Here is an 18,703-nt window from a genome sequence, read left to right on the forward strand (position 1 = left end):
CCTAGTGAGAAGACTCTGGGCTGAAACCCTAGTATTGAAAAAAGAAATTTTTTTAAAGGCTGAGTTAATGTCACAGTAACCTCAGTGTGAGGAGGTCCTGAGGAGGCCATCTAAAGTCTCAGCATAGCAATTACACCCTATGCTTAGGACCACCTCTAGGACAGATCTCCACCTAAGGGATGCAGACACAGCTGCTGTGAATTCTGAGTGGACACACTGAGTTTTCTGCCTCGCTTTCTTAACTTCCCATTTCCAGCCATCAGTAAAGTGAGAAAATCATGGTCCTTTCCAGTTCACCCCTTCATTTCCCCCCAAACCTTGCTGGGACTGCACACCCTCTCAAGTTTCACTGGTCTTTTCCAGGAAGCCCCTTGCTTTGTTATGCCAAGAATGTCTGCAGAACGCACATTGCCTAAGCTTGATCTTGGACACTCAATGCCCCTACCACAGTAAGTATTCTGTCTTTCTTTGCCTTGCTGTTGCTACTTTTTTTCACCTCACAATCCATTTAAGATGACTGCAGAACAAAAGCAAATGATCTTGGGCTGGGGATTTAGCTGAGTGGTTTCACCGCCTGCTGCGCAAGCGCAAGGACCCAAGTTCAATCCCTGGTACCAAAAAAAAACCAAATGATCTTCACAGGGATGATTCAAAGACTCAGTTTGGGTTCCAGAGATATGATCTATAAAGTTGGGTTTTCACTTACTAGGGATACTCCCTTGGCAAGTTATATCAATTTGCTTCTATGTTGCTTGGGCAAATTATGCTTCTGTGCCTTGTTTTCCTCATCTATAAAATGGGAATAATAACAAGTTCTACCTTGTGATATGGCATGAGAGTTTAATGAGTTACTACCACAGATGAACTTAGAGGAGTGGCTGGAACAAACTGCTATTTAATTAAATATTTGTTAAATAGATTGTAAACATTACATTAATTGTCTTTGTCAACTTTAAGAGGAAGATGTTATCTAGAGAAAGAAAACTGGTAGAAAAAGGCAACACTTACTCAGATCTCTTTGAATACACCACTCGTGAAAATCTGTAATTCAGCTAAGGAGAAAATTATATACACATATACATAAGGTTGCTTTTAGCTTAGTCAACAGGAGCAGAATCTTCAATGTGGTAACATAAAATAACATCAATGACAATGTTGAAAGAAAGGTGAGTGATAAAATTGGGGTCAAGCAGTTTTAAATTGAGAGCACTATCTTGGCTCTACTTCCACTCACAGTGAAAAATACAGTTGGAGAAATTCATAAAAGCACATGGACTCAGAAGCTTCCTGAGTGGTCAGAGCTGACACTGTGGAGGCTAGCTTGTGAGCCACATCTCTGTATCTGGGCAGGCCCGGGCAGGGGAGGCACCTTCTTCAGTGTCCTCTTATGAGACAGAGGGGACTAGACTATCCATCACAGAATCATAATGCTTAAGCAGCATGAAGTCATAAAGCCAGCAGTAAGTAGGAATGCTCCACTGCCAGCCAATTCTCTCTCTCTCTCTCTCTCTCTCTCTCTCTCTCTCTCTCTCTCTCTCTCTCTCTCTCTCCCCCTCTCCCTCTCCCTCTCCCTCTCCCTCCTTTCCTCCTCCCACTCTAACTCAATGGGAGAATCAAAAAAGCCTGAGCAGCAGCCCTGCAGGTGAGCCACTGAGAATCTCCTGAGAATGGACTGTCTACCTAGACTGCAAGGCTACAAAATCCAGGAGAAAGCCACATAACTCATTCATTCATCCAGTAAATATTTATTGAGTACCTACCATGTGCTGGGTGCTGCCCTAGGCATTGGAAACATCTAAGAATTAAACCAAAAATTATCCTATCCATGAGGATTCCAACTTTTCAGTGAAGGGAGCCAGACAATAGCAATAAATATAACAAATAACTTTATTACATGGCATGTTAAAAGATGCTGAGCACTTTGGAAAACAGATCAGAAGAAGAGGAGTAGGATTACTGGGTGGGAGATAGAGTGGGCTGAGGAATTTAAGAGGGTAGCAATAGGTCAGGTTAGGGACCAAAATGAGGAGAAAAAGAAGATTATCAGACACCAAAATGTAGGCTGGTGCAGAGGAGGTTTCCAGGCTGCTGTACCCCCACTCCCAGTGCAGAGGAGGCTTCCAGGCACTGTACCACCACTGTCAGCACAGAGGAGGCTTCCAGGTGGCCGTACCCCCACTCCCAACACAGAGAAAGCTTCTGGGCCACCGTACCAGTTTTAATCTAGTTTTAATCTTTGGCAAGTTGAAACCCAATTTTTCCAGCAGCATTTATCAAAGAAGCTATCTTTCCTCCAGTGAGGATGTTTGACTCCTTTGTCAAAGATGAGGTGGCTGAGTGTGTCTGGAGTTGGTTCTGCATCTTCTAATTGGTTCCACTGATCCTCTAGTCTGTTTCTTTGCCAGTACCATGCTGTTTTCATCACAGTAGCTTTGTAGTGTAGTTTCAAGTTGGGGATTGTGATACCTGCTGCCTTGTGTTTGTTGCCTAGAATTCCTTTTGCTATTCTGGGTCTCTTCTTGTTCCAAATGAATTTTTGGATTATTTTCTCAAGGTGTGTGAGGTATGCTGCTGGGATTTCAATTGGGATTGCATTGAATCTATATAGCAGTTGTGGAAATATGGCTATTTTCACCATATTGGTTCTTCCTACCCAGGAGCAAGGGATGGCTTTCCATTTTCTGATATTCTCTTCCATCTCTTTTTTCAGAGTGTTATAGTTTTCAGAGTAGAGGTCTTAGATTTCTTTTGTTAGGTTGATTCCTAGGTATTTCATATTTTTGGATGCCATTGTGAAGGGAGTTGTTTCTCCAGTTCCTCTTTCAGTGAGTCTGTTGTTCATGTACAGGAAAGCTATTGATTTTTGTGTTGACCTTGTATCCAGCTACTCTACTGAATTTGGTTATTAAGTCTACAAGACTTTTGGTGGCATTTGTGGGATCTTCTATATAGAGTATCATGTCATCTGCAAATAATGACAATTTAACGTCTTCATTTCCCTTTATTTCTTTCTCCTGTCTAATTGCTGTGGCTAATGTTTCCAAAACTAGATTGAACAGGAGTGGTGATAGTGGACATCCTTGTCTTGTTCCTGGTTTTAGTGTGAAGGATTTCAGTTTTTGAGCATTTAGTATGATATTGGCTGTTGGTTTTTCATAGATGGCTTTTATCAGGTTGAGATAGAGACTGTTTCTCTGGTGTGAGAAACTGAAAGTGTAAATAAGGATCAAATGGCATAATAGATATTGTGAAACAGGAAGAAAAGGTCCAAAGGGGAAGGGGAAGTGGGAGGGGTTGGGAAAAGGAAAGAAAGGAATGGAATTAATATGAGAAAAGGAAAAAATGGAAACAAAGTCTTTGTATATAGGGAACGGTGGAGAGGTTGAAGGGAGGCAGGGGAATGGGGGAAAAATAAAAAACAAGATAGATTATGTAAAGGTACAAATTTCCAATGATAAATGTCATTATATTGTATACCTAAAATGTACCAATCAAATTAATTTTTAAAAACAAATAAATAAATTTAATCTAGGTGTCAAGTGCATAGAAACAGGGTTTTTCTTTAAAAAATAAGCAGCCATGCTTCCTTCTATTGTACCATCATTCATTTAATTATAAAATAGTATTTTGTGTAAATTAAAATTGGACAAATGAAATAAAAGTAATGATTGTGAAAAAAAAAATAATAAAGGTGATGAAATAATTGACCTGGCAGAGAAAATTTCAAGGCAGCCCAACATAGCCTGTGGCATGGGCATGGATGACTGCTTTTAGCTAGATTTATAGTAACAATCAGAGACAAAAAGCAGAGCAGAAAAACTTAAATTGTAGCCCAAAAGAAACTATGTGTAAATCTGGGGCCAAAGGAGGTGGGGTTGCTAAAGAGATAAGCACCATCAGAAAGAAACCAAGTACTTTGGACAGGGACAAATAGAAAGATGCCTTATAGGCATCTCAGAAATCAGCAAGATCCTCACCCTTCACAGGCTTAAGGGTGTAAAAGTGTCAACTTTTCATTTGAGAAGAGAGTCCCTGGGATCTCTGCTCAAGAAGGGCCTCCTTCCCAGGAACAGAAAAAAGAGAAGGGCCTCCTACAAAATTGGTTTTCTGGGATTTATTTCATTGTGGTCAGCCATCCAGGCACTCAGAGGCCACTGCAGCCATGGTCCAAGGGGCTCTGGCTACAGCTTCCCCTGACAGCAGATGTTGGCATCATCCATATGATGCTGGTTTTACCATTGTTAAGAATGCAAGAGTTGTACAATCAAGAGGGCTTCCACCTAGATTTCAAAGGAAGGCATGGGAATCCAGGCAAGGAGCCCCTGAGAGGACAGTGTGTGAAGCTCTGGGAATAAAATGAAATATGCAATACAGATCTCAGGAAGTCAGAGATGCCAGGAATATAGAACATCTGCTGAGGAAATGTGCCAACCAAGAGCAGAGCCAGCCCAAGAAAGAGGCCATGTGGGATGCAAACAGCAAGATCAAAGGGGTGGGGCCACCCAACCCCACTAAAACTTACATCTCGCCACTATGTACCCTGGATGCTGGACAAGAAGGGACAGAACTTAATGCTTGCCCTTCTGGGTTTTAGTCTTGCTTTGATCCTATTTTCTATCCCCCATTCCTCCCTTTGGAATGGGAATGTTTACGCTGTGCCATTGTACCCTGGGATTATGTAACTTACTTTTTATTTTAACAGAGGTTCAGTTAAGACTTTCCTTGGGTCTCAGAAGAGATTATGTTCTTTGTCTTTTGAAAACTTTCAGAATTGCTGAGTCTTTGGGGAAGCAATTATTTCCATTTTGATTATACTCAGGATAGTTGTACCATGTTAGGTAGAATTGTTTACTTGTTACTGTATTTTTTGGAGATTAAGTGTGGCTTAAGGAGATGTGTTTTTGGGTCTTTAGTTACTTTCTTGTTGCTGAGACATAATACGTAACACTCACAACTTAAAGGACTTATGTCTTTCAGAGGATTTAGTCCATGTAGTTGGTTGGCTCTAAGATAGGAAGGGTATGGTGGAAAGGTGTGGCAAAGGAAAGCTGCTTACATCATGGCAGCCAGGAAGCAAAGAGAGAAGAACAGAGCTGGGGAGAGAGGTATACCCAGGCCACACACTCAATAACCCACCTCTTCCAACCAGCCCCCACCTCCTAACAACACATTTAGCTATGGATTTGTCAGTGGATTAACCCATTGATAGGTATAGTTCTCCATGATCCAATCACCTCCCAAAAGCCCCACTTCTGAGCACATGAGAGTTTTAGGGGACATCTAGATCTGTATCATAGCAAGTATCAAGTTGACAATAAGTTGAATATGGTGCTTCAACTTAAATGTGTCAATTAGATTGGCTTGGAAGTCACTGAAGAAATTAGTAAAGCACACTTCTGCAAATGTCTTGGTCATGGATGCATAACCTTGGGGTCTATAGCTGGTTCCTTGCCCATTATTCTCTGGTGCTTCTTCCTTGCTCTGCTTCTTGGCCACCATGAATTAAGTAGCTTTACTCCTCCATGCCCTTATGCCATGATGTTTCTGCATTGGAGCCAGTCGTGGTCTGTACCCCTTGAAACTATGAGCAAATATAAACCCTTCCTGCTTTAAGTTGTGTATTTCGGGTATTTGGTCTCAGCAACAAGAAAGCTTACTAATATACTACAGCAATGGAAATCAAAACCACAATGAGATATTGTTTTACATACATCAGGATGAACTGTGGGTAAGAATGTATGATAGTACAGCTAGTATGGAGAACAGTATGGAGGCTCCTAAAAATATTAAAAATAGAATTACTATATGATGTAGCAACTCCTCTGTTGAGTGTCTACCTAAAATAATAGAAAACAGTATCTCAAAGAAATATTTGTACTCCCATATATTTACACAATAGCCAAAACATGAAAGCAAGCCAAGTATCTATTGACAGATGAGTGGATAAATAAAATAGCAATACATCCATACAATGCAATACTATTCCACTTTTTAAATGGAAGAAATTCTGACACACGCTAGAACATGGATGAACCTTGAGTACATTATGCTAAACAAAAAAAAATCACAAAAGGACAGATACTGTCTGATTCCACTTATATGAGGTTTCCAGAGTGGTCAATTTCATGAGACAGAAACAGGATAATGGTTGCCAGAGCCTGGGGGTAGAAGGGGATGAGGAGTTATTATTTAATACAGAGTTTCAGTTTTGCAACACACAAAAAAATTCAAGAGGATAGTGATGATGTTTGAATAACCTAATACTGAACTATACACTTAAAAAGGAACAAGACAGACCCAGGTGTGGAGGCACATGCCTGTAATCTCAGAAGACTGAGGCAGGAGAATCATAAGTTTGAGCCCAGCATGGGCAACTTAGAAATTTAACAAGGGTCAAAATAAAAATAAAGTGTACTGGATATGTAGGTTAATGCAAAGTCCCTAGATTCAATCTCATTACCACAAAAAAAGGAATTAAGATGGTAAATTTAATGTTATGTGTTTTTAAAATATGATGATGATGATGATGATGATGATGATGATGATGATGATGATGATGACAGAGGAGGAGACGAGGTTGGAGTAAGCACTTAACGGAGTTGAGGAAGTTAGCCAATTAGACATCTGGAGGAAGAGCAGACCAGGCAGACAGTAGTGAAAGGCAAACGTCCTAAAGTACTGTCACTTGCTTGGTGTGCTTGGTGTGGTGGGACCACAACCTTGGTATGGTGGAACCACCTGACTGTACACTATACCCATGACATTGCTTGCATACAGCTGCTGATATCTTACATCTTAGTTCCTCTGGACAAGTTTCACTTTATTGTCTACTTGTTTAAGCTCCAGCCTACTAAGTCAGGTTTGAGAGATAAGCATTTTATAAAGTGGGCCCAGGTAGCACACGTGTCTGCAATGGACATTGTAGACCATGTGCCCCACAAGACCAGTTCCTTGTTCTCATTTGCCCCTTAATCCCTGACAAGGCAGTACTGGCCCAACATCGAGGCACCCACAGCTGCTCACCAATAAGTAACATGCTTGAAACAATAGCATGAGGAGGTGGAGAGAGAACAGCATTTCATGCTCCACAAAGGAATAAGGTCCTTGAGATATAAGGCCCTAGAGACTTAATGGATTATGTTGATTCACCAGCTTTGGTGATAAATAAGCTTCATCATTCCCCAGTCTACTGATAATGAGGTCTCAGACAAACCAGTGATCAAACTTTAAAAGATGGTCTGTGAACTGCTAATCTCACAGAAGAACAATTGCACAAAAGTTTACTCTAGCCATATGAAAGGAATTTTTATGAACCTTTTAAATCTGCTGATGTACTTGGGGAGCGAGTACATCAGTGGTGCATTTAAAAGTCTATGTGGAAGTAAACATTTTACTGCATGTTTGGGAAGAAGGGAAAAGTTAGCCAAGATTCATATTTTTCCAGGGCAAATGAGGTCATTCACTCATTTGTGGCTGGTTTTCCCTCCCACGGGGTCCTGTAAAGATTCACAAAGGCCTCAAATGTTGCTGCTTTGCTACTCCTGGAGATTTATGGGATTTTGGCAAAATGCAATAGTAAGTATTCTCTCCAAGACAGTCCAGGAGGCAACAGATGGAAAATGGTGTCAAATCTAAGCAAGCCAAGACATACATGGCCCCCCTCAGCCCAGGGACTGAGGACCCAGAACCTCAGGCAAACACATTCAAGACTAAGGTAGGCCTTAATGTATAGCCTGGGTTTATGAGGAGAGCAAAGGACAACCCTTCTGCCTACTCCTGCTCCCCAGAGCTATCTACAGCTTCTGGCAGGGTCACAGTAGGATTCCAGAGCCACTGTGTACTGTCATGTGGTCTCAGTCAGGATATTTGTGATTTTGGCTGCAGAACATGCATTGCCACTTCTCCTTAGGTCCCAGTTTCTTCAAAGGTCCTCACCCCTCTTGAGTGTCCTGCCCTCTCCTAGCCAAGAGGCAACCCTTATCTAGGTTTGACCAATCACTCTCCTTTCCCCAGGCAAAGTGGTGCAGGGAGGGAGCCCTTTCATTCTGCCCTGGCGCATGGATTTGCTGAAGTGTCCAGATGTTCATCATTGTCTACAACTCTTCCTAGAGTCTTGAGCCACCTTGCTTCCTCTCCTTTTCCCAAGCCTGTTCTCCAGCCTTCCCATTCTCTCTTGGGCTGTCTGGAAGCCTTCCAGGAATTTCCTAATGTGCTGGATTTTGTTTCGGTTGCCTGTCAGCAAAGAAACCCGATGGGTACAGATGAATATAGCCTCAGGGTGCGCTGCTTAGACAAACATCAAAAGTGTTTGCACCCACACCTCTAGACAAATGCTCATTCTGCCTCCAGAGGCCTGATCTTAACAAGACCAGTCTAGGGGTTCAAATAAAGGCCTGAAGAGCTGGGGATTCATTATTTCCATAGCCAGAAATAGACCTTGGAATTCATGGCTCTGGTAAAGACAGGGGATAAACCCAAGTTCTCCCATGGATCTTTTCCCAACAGCATTCTCAGGTTGAAAGGGTTAGGAGTCACCATGAACCAGAAGCACAATGCAGAGTCCTGAGTTTACTTCTATTTTAATTCTAAAATACACATAACATGAGATTTTATTGTTTTAACCATTTTTAAGGGTACATTCAGTGCTAGAGCATTTCTCTGGCATGTGCAAGGCCCTGGATTCAATCCCTAGCAACACACACACACACACACACACACACACACACACACAGAAATAAATAAATTCATATTATATGCAATCATCACCACCGTCTGTCTCCAGAACTCTAGACTTTTTTCCACTTGAAACACTGCACTTATTGAACAATAATTACCACTCTACTGCCTTGTCAATTCTTCAGCCTCTGGAAACCACCACTTTCTTTCTGGCCTCCATGACTACAATAAGAACCTTATGTAAATGGGATCATACAATTTGTCTTTTGGTGATTATCTTATTTCACTTAGCATAATATTCTCGAGGTCCCTCCATGTTGTAGCATGTGTCAAAATTTCCTTCCCTGTCCAGGCTGAATAATATTCCATTGTAAGGTTATAACACATTTTACTTATATACTCATCTGCCAATGGATGCTTGGGTTGCTTTCATATTTTAGCCGCTGCAAATAATGTTGCTGTGAAGGTCCTTATTTCCAGGTGGAGGTGGGAGAGTCGGAGGCATTTCTGTTTGTGTTTAGCTAGATTTACTTTTGAAGACAGCCAAATGTGGGCTGCATGACCTGGCCTTTTTATAAGGATCAACTATTCAAACAATATATCTTTACCACTTGCTATGTGTAAAACAATGTGCTAGGTTCAAGGGACACAAAGATGAATACACTGAGACTCTTCCTTGGCACCCACCAGAAAGAAAAGTGGCACCAGTATTGTTGCCTCCCTCATACCCTCAAGGTCCCAGACGTGATAGTCCTCTAGGAGCTCTGAAGAGTGGAGACCAGGGTAGATGATGGATCACCGGGTAAACCATGAAGAATGCCGGGATATGGAGCAGCAGTAGTGACCACACCTACTGGGACAACCCATCTTGTCACTGTCCTATTAGACAAGGTCCAAGATAGGCTGTTTGAAAGTACCTCACCTGGGAAGGCAAATGCACCCCCATGGACAAGAACTTCACATGAATTTTCAAGATTGGCAGTGAACTTCACAGTGGATGTGATCTCACGTGAGTTTCTCTTAGCATAAGTTACCTGAGCCTCTATAACCTCATTTGAAAACTTGAATTGTGAGAATTGAATGGGATCATTCATCTTTTTAGTCCAGTGCCTGGCCATAGGGAATAAACTCCTACTAGATCTATCTAAGCAAGAATCATGTTTTTCTCACTGCTTTATAACCAGGGCCTAGAGAAGTGCAGATGCTAAATCAGTACATAGTAATTATTTGTCATGTTCTCTTCTCCTCCTCTTCTTCCTCTTCCTCCTCTTCCTCTCTCTCCTCCTTCTCCTTCTCCTCCTTCTTGTTCTTTTTGCAGTACTAGGGATTGAACCCAGGTCCTCCATACTTAGCTACATCTCCAGTCCTTTTCATTTTGAGTCAGAGTCTCAGTAAATCACTAAGTTGCCCAGGCTTGGCTAGAACCTGAAATCCTCATGCCTCAGCCTGCCATAGTACTAGGATTACAGGTGTCCACCACCATGTCCATCTTTAATCTTCAAATCCCCCCGCAAAAAAAACCCCATGACAGGCAGTATGCTATCTCTCAGCAAATAACCACCCTTCTATGCACATTTCTCTAGCCCTGGGGCTAGATGCCTGCAAACTGCATCTTCTACCCCACTTTGCTAGCTGGCTGGCTTCAACTAGGTTCCACCAATAAAAATCCCCGGGGTAAAAAGCATAAAGAAAGAAGAAGCCATTTTTCCTGGCTTCTCCAGCAGGAGTAGCAGGAGCAGCTGTGGAGGAGCCCAGCCAGGGAGGGATCAGCAGCCAAGACAGTAACAGTGGCAGCAGCAGCAGGAGGCCAGAAAATGTAGGCCTAGGCTCCAGCTCAGCCAGCTTTTTCTTAGCAGCAACAGTCTCGGTGGCACCAAACCATGGGTGCTGGCTAACTTCTTTTTCCCTGTTGTTCCTCAAGCCTTGGGAGTGGTAGACACTTCCAGTAGCTGTTTATCAACGAGTAAACTCACCATTCTTTTTTCTCCTTGCACTCTTTTAATGCCTCTACAGCCAATTCCCTGTATTACATTCCCTGTTTTGTAACACCTGGGAATGTTTTACTGAATAGACTCCAAATGATACAGTTAACTTATTCTTGAAGCAGGTATCTAAGGACTTCAGGGTGGCCCTTCTCCAGGGTCTCTCTAGATATAATGGCATTTCTTCATCTTGGCCCAGAGAGGCTATGATAAAGAAGCCCCAGGTTCTCCCTAGCCTCACCTGAGATATGGGTGCTGGTCACTGTGAAAGAGGCCCTGCTAAAGGCATCTGATATCTGTTTTCCAGGCCCTGTGCCCAGATTGCTGCACTCACCTGGGGGATTAAATACATTGGTTGATGATAACCTTGCTAAGATATCTCCAAGCCCATGTGTGGCAGGGAGAGGGGCTGACTCTTGGACAATTCAGAGGATCAATCTTTCCATCAGGATCAATGGGCATTCCCACTCAGGGGGGGAGGCCAGGCCAGACCCAGAAAGATTCAGGACCCAGCAGAGTTCTGAAGCAACCCCAAATATGACATTAAATTGCACAAAACATGCTCTGGCCTTCATTTCATTTTGGGTGGCTGAGCTGGGAAGCTGAAACCCCAATCATCATGAATCTTTCTCCAGGGATCCTCTTACTCCATGAAAACTCCCCAAGGCTACTCAGGTGATCTCCTGATCACCAGCAAACTCGGCCACATCTTAGTGCCACCAATTCCTTCCAGGCATATGTGTCAACACTACAGGCTTGAAGGGTTTCAGGTGCCTCTGACCACAATAAAACAAAACAAACCACCCATCTCTGGGCTCCCCAACCCTGCAGAGTTCCATGCTTATTTTTCCTATTGCTGGGAAGCCACCCCACCCCACCCCCACCCCCCACTTCACTTTAATCGAGGCTTCCACATTCCTGCAGGAGAGTGCACGTATGCTTAAAACCCTGAAACAACCCCTCGCCATATGTGTTGATTTAAATGGAAACCAAACGGGGAAGGATTCTGACGACAGTCTGTCACTGACTGGAGCGTTGCTTCCTCCAGTTAATTTATGTCTTCCGTAATCAAGTAGATGCTTTTTAAAAGGCTCCACCTGTGACGGCACTTTTTTTGCCCAGACGCTCACATTCAAAGGTCCCCAGCCCGTGAGTTAATAGTCATTTTAAGATATGACACTCTCCTAGCACTTTATCTTCTGAGCGCTTTACCTGTATTAATTAATTAGTGCTATAAATACAACCAGCACATGACTATTCTAGACCTAATCAGTCACTGACTCAGCTCAGGACCTGGAGGGAAATTAAGAAAATTGAATCTTTCAAAAGTTAGGCCTACACAAGGTAAGGCAGTCAATTCTGTCCTGAGGGTCAATGAGGAGTAGCTGAGTTAGACTCCAGTGGGGAACAAAAGCAATTTCTAGAACAGCAAGAGAGCAACCCTAGTTGAATGATGTTTTCTTTCAGATTAAGCATCCTAGGATTCAGTGAGGGGCCATTACATGCCTCTTTCTGGGCTATCCGATAAGTATCCATAAACAGCAGCAAGTCTTCCTCACTTTTTGAACTGTTATGGTGGAGTGAGGCAGACCTGGAAACAGCCCAGGATCATAAAGTTTAATCCCAAAAATCAAGCAAAGGAAATCAAGGGACTTGGGGTTGATGTACAATATTACAGATTTACTAAGCCATTCAAACAATATATTAGGGCTGGGAGTATAGCTCAGTGGTATAGCACGTGCTTAGCATGTGCAAAACCCTGGGTTCAACCCCTGCACCCAAAAACCTATATATATTTGTTGAAAATTTCCAATGGATTTCATGCCAGACATACTGGGAAGAACACTTGTCTCCATTCTTAAAGGGCTTATAGCTGCTGAAGAAGATTGACATGAAAACAAGAAATGTACCCAGGATTCCAGGATACTCAATCCAAGATGTAAGGGGAAGGAGAATCCAACAAAAGGATATTCTCAAGTGTCCAATTCACCTGGCCGCTGGTGCATCTAGAAAGAAGGCTGGAAAAAGGAAGTGCTATTGATTGAACCTTAAGTCTCAGGACTCCTTTTAGTGCTGATGCAGAACTTCTGTTTCATTTTGACCTTAACTCTGAGTTTCCATATCCAGTTTTGCTTCTGATTCTGGGTTGGACCCAGTGGAGGTCCCCCCATGCTGGGCTTTGGCCTGGGCTTTGGCAGGCCTCACCCTAGGTAGAGCCTTTCTCTGCATTACAGGCAAAATAGGTGAGAAGGGCACTCTGGGTCCCTATAGCCAGCCTAGGAATGTCATTTCTCTAGCTCAGTTTCCTTAATTTCTTATTCACTGGAAATTATAGAACTCATCCCACCTAAAGCCTTACCATAGATAGGTGAGTAGATGAATTGCTATGGTAACCTTGAATCCAGCCATAATTACACACAGAGCTCTGTGTGAGAGGGATTAAGGATGCCAAAGTCCTAGACACCAGTCCAACGAAGGGGAAAGGTTCTCTAGGGCTCTGTCTGGGAACTTGAGTCTTGTAGGATGTGAGGATAAACAATGTCAAGTCCACAAGAAGCCCTGGATGTACAGGATGGGTCAGCTGGACTCTGCCTGGTTAGAGTAGAGAGAAAAGATGAACAGGAAGTCAAGAGGCCACTTCCTGTATTGGAAGGGTACTTCCAACAGGGAGAGTAAAGTAGTGAGGGAGAAAGAAACATTGCAGGGCAAGGGAAGCTTTTGGGTAAGGGCAGAAATACGCAGGGCATGCCAAGGAGTGGGGACAGCAACCCTATGTCAAACACCCATCCTGAATATGCTCTTGGACTTCTCGAATTTGTACATTTTATTTCCTCCTTCAGTGTGCCAATCCCTCACCCTTCACTTGGTTGAGCATATTCCAACAGTAGCAAAGGCAGGGACAGTTTCCCTCATAGCTGCCTATATAGAAATACTTGTATGTCTCCTATACTGTCCCTCCCCACACCTTTGCAAATCAGTGATCCAGCTCTCTTCCAAAGTGGCCCATCTGGGTTGGAAAAAATGTGTTTTCTTCTTGCTTCCTCAATACAACAAACTGCTCCCAGATATTTTCCTTCTGCTCCTCATGAAAGAGTCCAAAAGGTCCAATGACAGATGCTTTGCCCACCCACATAGAAAGAAAAGAGCCCTATGATTGAACAAAGTCATTCTGAGCAGCTATAGATTAAAGATTGAGAAACTGAGAAAGGAAAATAACAATTCTCATTTTCTTAAAGTTTTTTATTCAATAATAAACTCTCAGGCTGGAGGGGACCCTGGCCATCTTCATTATTCCTAGAGTCAGTGAGAAAATCATATGAGGATTTACTGAGACAGACACTGCAACCTGCCTGTGGACACTTCCTCAAATTTTCCTACTTGAGGGAGCACAGTTTGATGATGTCTAGCCAAGGTCTTCTCTGCTTTCAGAAAGGTGACTCTATTGTCAGGAATCTTTAAAAGCACCAAGTAGCTGACTCTATTCCAGGCACAGATTCCAACATCCCTTAGCATACAGAAATCCTGCTACCTCGTAGCCACTTTTGTTTCCAGCTTCAAGGGTTAACAAGTTTAAAAATGGTATATATTTAAGGTATACAGCATAATCATTTGAAATGCATACATAATCATCCTGTGGTGTCTGTAGAAAGCTAATTCCAGAGTCCTCAAGAATATCAAAAACTGCCAATGATCAAGTTTCTTACAAAAAGTGACCTATTAGTTGCATCTAAACCATGCACAACCTCCCGTATCCTTATCTCTACATCACTTATAATGCCCAATAAAATGCAAATAGTTGTTATATTTTATTGTTTAGGGAATGACAAGAAAAAAAGATCTGTTCATATTCAGTACAAATGCATTTTTTTCATCCATAGTTGAATCCAAGTATTTGGAAGCTTCAGATACAAAAGGCTGACTGTGCATTATGAAATGATGACCACAACAACCAAGCTAGTTAACATATCCATCACCTTCCATAGTACTGTCGTGTGTGTGTGTGTGTGTGTGTGTGTGTGTGTGTGTGAATGTGTGGTGAGAACACTTAAGATAGATTTACTGTTAGCAAATTTCAAGGCTCTGCTAACATAAACTACAGCCACTATACTGTCCATTAGATCTTCAGAACTTATTTATCCCACATAACTGAAACTTTGTACCCTTTGACAAACATCTCCTCATTACTATGGCCTTTGGCTCCTGATAACACAATTCTGCTCTCTCTTTCTACTATATGTGGTTAATTTTTTAGATATCACGTGTGAGATCATGCCACATTTGTCTTTCTGTGTATGACTTATTTCATTTAGTATAGTGTCCTCCAGATTCATTCATTTTATGGCAAATAGCAGGATCTCCTTTTTAAAGAATGAATAATGTTCCTCTCGTGTAGGAAACAGGGAAAGGAGACGTTACTAGAACCTCTGCAGTAAGTCCTAGTCTCCTGCGAGCCATGGCAGCACAAGGCGAATTAACTTATTGTACAGGAAAGGTAGAAAAAATGAGACTTGGAGAAGAAGCTGAGCTTTGGGCCTGATCAGTGCTGCTCTGGGCAGCAAAGAGGAAAGCCCCCCAGAGCTTGCCACACCTTTATTCAGTACATCAGGAGAAACAAATGTAACAAATGACTCAGGACAGAGAGTTAAGTACATCGGGAGAAACAAATGTAACAGATGGCTAGAGAGCCAGGGAATTCCTAGATCAATGAGGAACTAGGCAGCTGAAGATTTTGTTCCTCCCAGGGTGTCTTCAACTGCTGTAATCTTGTCCTGGAGCATCACAGCATCACCGGATCATTGAGGTCTCAGTTGTGACCAGAGGCCAAAATGGAATTATGTCTCGAAATGCCATAGCTGGCCTGTAGGCAGGAGAACTAGGCCTAATCAAATGATGTTTCCCCAAAATTATGTAGCATTGCTCCCGACACTCTCAGAGAGAGAGAGAGAGAGAGCGAGAGAGAGAGAGAAAGAGATTGGTTTCTTTATCCTTTTGACAGTCATTGGACACACAGATTGTTTCCATATCTTGGTTAATGTGAATAAAGCTGCAATTAATATGGGGGTGCAATTATCTCTATGAAGTGATCATTTCATTGTCTTTGAGTATATACTTAGAAGAGGGATGGCATGGTCATATGACAGTGCTACATATGTTGTATTTCTTTTGGAACCTCCATGATGGCTACACTGATCTACATTCCCACTGACAATGTAAAAGGGGGTTTTTTCCTCTACACTCTCACCAACATTCGTAATCTCTTGTCTTTTTTATAATAGCCTTCCTAACAAGTGTGAGGGATAGCTTCTTGTGGTTTGGCTTTGTATTTCCCTGAGAATTTGTGATGCTGAGCACTTTTTTCTATGCCTATTAGCCATTTTTTAGTCTTCTTTGGAGAAATGTCTACTCATTTCAATTTTACCTGTCCCTTTCTAATTGGGGTGTGTTTTATATCTTTTTATTGCTTAATTGCTTTGTCCAGGAAGTCCAATACTTCTGAAGAAAGTGGCTACAGTGACTGTCCTTGTCTTATTGCTTGTCTGAGCGGGAAATTCTCTACTTTTTATTGTGGAATATAATATTAGTGTGGGTTTGTCATATATGGCCTTTATGTTAACAATCATTCCTTCTGTACCTAATTTGTTGAGAGTTTTATCATGAAATGGTATTGAATTTTGTCAAATTCTTCTTCTGCATCTATATAGATGGTTTTTATCCTTCATTCTGCTAATGTAGTGTAGGACATTTACCAATTTGCATATGTTGAACCATCCTTGCACCCCACAGATAAATCCCATTTGAATAAGATATATGTTTTAATGTGTGTTCAAATTCAGTTTGCTAATATTTTGTGGAGGACTTTGACATCTACGTTCATTAAGGATATTGGCCAATAATTTTCTTTTCTCATAGTGTCCTTTGTCTGTCTTTGATATTGGGCTAACCTAGGCCTCATACAATGAGCTTGAAAGTTCCATCCTCTTCAATTTTTTTCTAAGAATTTGAGGATGATTGGTATTGTTTCTTTAAATGTTTAGTAGTATTTACCAGTGAAGCCATCTGGTCTTGCATTTTCTTTCACTGAGGAATTTTTGATTACTGATTCAATTTCCTTATTTGTTGTTGGTCTGTTCAGATTTTCTCTTTCTTCATGACTCAGTACTAGGGTGTTGTATATCTCAGGAAATTATCTACTTCTTCTAGGCTATCCAATGTTTTACATAGTTAATAGTCTCTTGTGATCCTTTGCATTTCTGTGGTATCAGTTGCAATGTTTCCTCTTTCATTTCTGATTTTATTTGTCCTCTCTTTTCTCAGTCTGGCTAGAAGTTGTCAATTTTGCTTACCTTTGCAAAAAATAGCTCTTAGTTTCATTGATCTTTTCTGTTGTTTTTCTAGTCACAATTTCATTTTCTTTACCCTGATCATTTTTACTTCCTTCTTTCTGCTTACTTTGGGCATTATTTGTTCATCTATTTTTTTTAGATCCTTGAGATGTGAAATTAGATCATTTGAGGTCTTCCTTTTCTCTTAATGTAGGCATTTGTCTATACAAAATACTCTGTTAAACTGCTTCTGCTGTGTCTTGAAGGTTTTTATATATTTGGTTTCCACTTGTGCCTTAAAGATTTTTTAAATTCCCCCTTTGATTTCTTCTTCAACCCACCAGTCATTGCTTTGGTTGGAATGTTTGTGGCCCTCTTGAAATCCTAACTCCCAAGGTGATGTATTAGGAGATGGGATCTTCATGAGGTGATTAGAATTGCTGCTCTTAAAAAAGAGACTACAGAGCAAGCTAGTTGCTTCCTGAATGTGAGGCCACAGTGAGAAGACATCAGTCTATGAAGAAAGCAGGCCCTCACTAGACCCCAAAATGGTTAGCCTTGACCTTGGACTTCTCAGCCTCCAGAACTGTGAGAAATTAATGTGTATTGTTTATAAGAAAACCCAGTTTATTTTATCTTTCTAGGTCCATTTGATATAAAGCACAGTTTAAATCCGATTGTTTTTATTGGTTCTCCTGTCTGGCTGATCTATCAATTGTTGAAAATGGAGTACTGCTTTTCCTGTTATTATTGTATTACTGCCTATTTCTCTCTTCAGATCTGTTAATATCTGCTTTTTACATGCCCAAGTACACACAGACGTGTGCATGCACACACACTCACATACACACACATATAATTGTTATATTCCCTTGATGAATTGACCCTTTCATTATTATATAATGATTTTCTTTGTCTCTTATGACAGTTTCACTTGAAGCTTATTTGGTTTAATATAAGTATAGCCACCCTGATCTATTTTGGTTACCATTTGCCTGAAATATCTTTTTCCATCTCTTAAATTTCAGCTTACATGTGTCCTTGAGGCAAAAGTGAGTCTTTTATAGATAGGAGATAATAAGGTATTGCTTGGTTTGATTTAGTTTGGCTTGGTTTGCTATTTAATATTCATTCAACCACTTAATATCTTTTGATTAGAGAATTTAATCCATTTACATCTAAAGGGATCATTGATCGATAAGGACTTACTATCGGCATTTTGTTGTTTTCTGTGTCTCCAGTTTGTCTGTTCCTTTCTTCCGCTCTTCCTTTCAATCTTTCTGATATAATGATTTTTATAGTGGTATGTTTTGATTCCTTCCCTTTATCTTTTGTGCATCTACTATAGATTTTTGCTGTGTAGTTGTCCAGGGTCTACATGAAACTTCTTACAGTTACACTATCTATTTTAGACTGATAACAACTTAACTTTGATCACATACAAAACTCTGCATTTTTGCCATTCCTCCTGTATTTCTTGCTTTTAACATCACAATTTACTTCTTTTTATATTTTGCATCCATTAATAAATTATTGCAGCTATAGTTAATGTTTTTATCTTTTTATCTATACACTAAAGTTAAAATTGATTTAAAGACCACAATTACAGCATTAGAGTATTATGAATTTTCTTTTATATTTACTGTTACCATTGAGTTTTATACTTTTATATACTGTACTTGGATATCCATATCCTTCTCAATACTGGGGAAGTTTTCAACC

The 18,703-nt window shown here is 41.1% G+C and overlaps 2 long non-coding RNA genes across 5 annotated transcripts in view; one reads left to right on the forward strand and one right to left on the reverse strand.

Moving 5' to 3' along the window:
* The window catches only part of LOC110344740 (uncharacterized), a 113,788-nt gene that overhangs the window by 61,307 nt on the left and 33,778 nt on the right, over window positions 1–18,703 (reverse strand). The window lies entirely within an intron of this gene.
* Window positions 1,467–13,856, forward strand: LOC110344748 (uncharacterized). Its single transcript, XR_002387531.2, has 3 exons — window positions 1,467–1,642; window positions 9,367–9,685; window positions 12,523–13,856. It is a non-coding gene; the product is annotated as an uncharacterized LOC110344748 (long non-coding RNA).

Source organism: Heterocephalus glaber, unplaced genomic scaffold (genome assembly GCF_053883595.1).
Source record: "Heterocephalus glaber isolate CG9 unplaced genomic scaffold, H.glaber_assembly_v1.0 deba00001561, whole genome shotgun sequence".
NCBI lineage: Eukaryota > Metazoa > Chordata > Mammalia > Rodentia > Bathyergidae > Heterocephalus > Heterocephalus glaber.